Raw genomic sequence first — 4,535 nt, 5'->3', positions numbered from 1 at the left:
CATGTTGATGATAACTCTGTGTGTCAACTGTGGAATATTTAAAATATACATGATATACATACTTAATAATGGTTAACCCATAATAGGGAAATAATCATTAAAAGTGCTATTTTGCTTGAATAATACATTACTAATAGTCTTACTTGAAGAAAAAATTTTGACTAATTCACATTACTTATATGTTTTTACGATATGATATTGAATTCACTTACGTTTGCTTAAGTTTCCTACAAAATTTTTGACAGGAAGTAAAAATTGCAACTATGGTATGAATTTCGTAAAACGAAGCCTGAGTTGCAACATTGTTATTATAACTGTTTATTGACTGTCAAATTGACAGTGAGAAAGAGATTGAACGATAAAATATTTATTCTGCGTCGCGAAAATTAAACTGAATTGATAATTCTTTGATAAATGGATTCTGTTTCATTTTTGCAATCAACATCATCTCCAAAGCGGCTTAGATTCGATGATGACAATGTGCTTTAAATTGGAAAATGTAAAAGTGAAATCTCAATGAAGCAAGTACTTCAACTTCTTTTCTATAAATTTCGTGTTCAATTTAATACATTGAAAGAAAGTTTTAGAAGTGTGATTGGTTCCTTACAACCATTTTGGAAAAAGGTTCGTATTCTTTTTCTAGCTGAATCTAATTCCAAAAAAAAATTACAAAAACTGTACGATGAACGGCGATTATAACAAAAAAGTAGTAAATTTACGTACGAAAAATGCCGATTTAAAGAAAAAGAGTTCTGTGAAAAAATAAAAAAACTTTATATATGATATCGCAGCACCTATTGCTCTTGAAGCAATGAAAATCCTAAACGATAAAGATTTCATGATTCAACAAATACAGAAAGGCCGACCAGGAAAGACGGCAGGTATTAATAAAAAATTATCAGAAAGAGAAAATGCGCAAGCTAGAACTATTGGTGAAAGTTGGTAAACGTAAACCGAAATATATGGAAAGTATTTGTTTAAGGAAATAACATATAGGAATAAATGATTAATATGTATTTATTTGTTTTTAACAATCATGCATGAAAATATATTTTTCGAGTAGTAGCGAGAGATTTTAGACTCAGTATTGTGCACAGGTATAATGATGAAGATATTGTAGAATATTTATCGTCCCCACAAGCAACAATGGAAGAAAACATTTCAATGAGAAAACCAGATAGTCATTTAGGAGTAAAAACAGATTTCATTGATGATATGATGATTAATGATTCCTTGCTTGGGTAACTATTAAATTTCTACAAGAGATGCGATTCATAAGGGCAACAGTAGCTGCATTAGGCCGTTTAAAAGATATTGTTCTCAAACGTACAACTGTTCACCTGATGAGAAAAGAAAACCGATGAAGAAAAACGCATGATATTTTAAAGAATTTCGATGTATATTAGTTAAAGTTTGCAGTTTTTAAGTTGCATTAGTGTATCCGATTGCAGATCCCTCTAACTTTTTTATTTCATTGGTATGGAAAACTTCTACCAGAAATGAAGGGTAAAAGAAAGGTTGAACGACTTGCTCTTGTTGTTAAAGGAGAAAATACCGAAAAAATATTTGGTATTCCGAAACTAGATAATAGCACTGGTAAGTAAATTGTATATGCAATTCATCAATTTTTAATTACTTGGAAATTAGACATCTTAGTTGGATTCATTTGTTTTAATACAATTAATTCTAATACTAGTATTCACAATAGTGCCGCGTTTTTGCTCAAGCATCATATCAGAGAAATATTTTTAAAAGCTGTTTTTGAATAGAATGCTGGTAGCTCATCGGCTCCAGAAATTTAAATTTTTGAACGTTTTGCTCGGAAATGGAGAGATGACGATACTAAGAACTTTAAAAGTGGAGCTTAAGATGAAACCTTGAAAAACGTGGTAAGCATGAGTGACATCGAAGTTTTGGATTAGATGGATTAGATCATAAAGAATTATTATAGCTTTTTCCCCTTTTTATTGGCAGAGATGATCCAAATTTCAAACAGTTTCGAATTCCTGGGGCAATTTCACATGCAATTTTTGCTTTGGTTGGAAATTTGTTCCGATTTTTTTAAAATACGATCCATCATCATGGGGTGAAAGAGGTGATTATTCTTCTGGGCTGCAAATTTGTGAAAACCTGACAGTTGGAATGATCCAGCACAAAAAGCGCTCACAAGTTAGTCACTGATTTTAATGGAGTTTAACAAACAAATTGTTGAATATTATCGACACATGTATCTATTTCATACTAAATCGTCACTACTAAGCCGATAACATGATGAATTTAATAAACGTTAAATCATATAAATAATGTAAAATTTTTCGTCCAATATAACTTTTAGTAGTGTATTTTGCAAGCAAAATAGTACTTTTAATGACTTCTTCTATATTGAATTATTTTTACAACTTTGAGCTCAACTCCGTACGAGTTGGTACATTGCGAACGACTAAAATTCTTTTCCCTTCATTTATCTTCAAAAGGAATATTTTAATGCACATAGTTAAAATATTAATTATACGACGAAAAATATGATTTTTGCTTCTGAAATATACATACATATTCTTCCTTTAAAGAAAACTGTTATGAATGCTTTCACTTCGTAAGAGTTTCCATATAAAACTTATAAATTAAAAGCTTTTGAAAGCTTTCCGACACCACTTTGCAAGAGAATGTATAAACCAAAATCCCTGAAAACTTAGATGCAAGAAAAAAGCCAAAGCTATGGAAAAGAGTGGTACAAAAGAAAGACCATGATGATGATTATACTATTTCTTGCAATGCTGATTTTTTCGACCTTCCTTTTGCGAATGATTAACCACTATAATGATGATTGGTAATAATAATGATTATAATATTGTGTCTGATATGGTAAATAAAATTATTCCAGTTAAAACTTCATATATAGAAGGAAACTAAATTAAACTATTTGTTGAAGAAATAATATAACATATAACGTATAATAAGCTGGCTTAGTAACGTAGTATTGCAGGTAAGATGTGCAATCACATTTTTAATTCCAAAATGTAAAAATAAAAAGATTCAATTTATTGTACTTAATAAATTCTAACTTGATAATTGTTTTAATTAAAAAGGCGTGAAACTTACCATTTTAAATTTACATGTTTTTTAATGACAATATATCACTGTTGCTATAAGAATTTCAGTATGAAGTAATAAAATTACTTATTCTGCCTTTCTACTTTCTATATTATTAAAAACTTCAGAAACATTTTCTGAATATTTAGTCACTATTATCATGAAGTATTTTTACTTGTTAAATTATTATTATTTGTTCTTTAAAATACTCGTTTATAGAATGCAATACATACACATAATCATCTTCACCATAAACTTTAAACATTTACAAAATTCTGATTTAATTATTAGCGAATCGTAACCAAGCAGCAAACAGCAGCAATACCAATAGCAGCTGCATCACTGGTATGGCAAACCACATTCAAACAAATATATAGTGTTACCGTTGTTCTGATTGTTGTGCGCGGTTGTAAGCATTAAAATTACAAGAAGTACAAAACTTATAAAGCTTTTTTAAAAATCTTTGTTGAGAGCTTTAACTATATGGAATTTTGGCAATTACCACTTTAAGTAAAAGTTTTCATAATATATTTTGATATATGGATAATATACAAACATATCTATACATATAAATATCTGTAAAATTTAAATTTTACAATATTCAAATTTAGAATATTTTCGCTAAATAAATATTCATATTTTAAAATTATATATTGAATTCGACTTCTGTTCTTGTATACCATATTATTTTTAAGAGAAAAATTTTTGCAATACCTCTTACCACTCTCTTCAAGTCTTTTAAAACTGTTGCATTGACCATATATTATTCAATTTAAACTATTCAGCTTTAACATTAAAGGGTGTTAACGGCTTCTATTTATTTTGTATACTAACTTATAATTACATATACATATGTATTCTGTATGTTTTAGATTTAGCAAAAATTAAATATTTATTTAATAAATATTTATAAGTAGTTTTTAAAATATTAATATATTTGTTTATTTATACACGAAATGTATATTATATCTTATATATATAAAAATGTATATATTACAGAAGTGGGAAGAATAACAATCGGCTTCAGATTTATAAAGTAAATGCTGTCAGATATATTTTAAAGACATAACAATGTATGTCACATATGTTGACATGGTAAGTTACAATTGTGCTATTTATGATTTATTAACAATAGTTGTGGCAACTCTGGTATAGAAGGTACCTGCGCAATGATAGATGTGCTCCACAATGAAGAATGTTCTCTTTGGTTGTTAGTCAACCGTGTTTTATTCACGGGATGTATTTTTATCGTAGATGATTAATTAAATATTAAAATATAGATTGCTGTATTTATCTGTAGAAACAAAAAATTTATGCATATAAACAATGATGCAACAGTAGTATTTCAAACTGGTCGTATATAATAACAATGTCAGCAAAAGTGAGTAGTTCTTTTATCATTGAACTAATTAATATTCGACATCAAAGATACGAAAGAAAAATAA

The 4,535-nt window shown here is 28.2% G+C and overlaps 1 long non-coding RNA gene across 1 annotated transcript; it reads left to right on the top strand.

Moving 5' to 3' along the window:
* Positions 1-560: 560 nt before the first annotated feature.
* On the top strand, positions 561-2,257 carry LOC119684162. Its single transcript, XR_005252716.1, has 3 exons — positions 561-1,596; positions 1,697-1,889; positions 1,975-2,257. It is a non-coding gene; the product is annotated as an uncharacterized LOC119684162 (long non-coding RNA).
* The last annotated feature ends 2,278 nt before the right edge of the window (positions 2,258-4,535 follow it).

The sequence above is a fragment of the Teleopsis dalmanni genome, chromosome 2, assembly GCF_002237135.1.
Source record: "Teleopsis dalmanni isolate 2A chromosome 2, ASM223713v2, whole genome shotgun sequence".
In the NCBI taxonomy this organism is placed as follows: Eukaryota; Metazoa; Arthropoda; class Insecta; order Diptera; family Diopsidae; genus Teleopsis; species Teleopsis dalmanni.
This window is presented reverse-complemented; position numbering and strand designations above follow the sequence as displayed.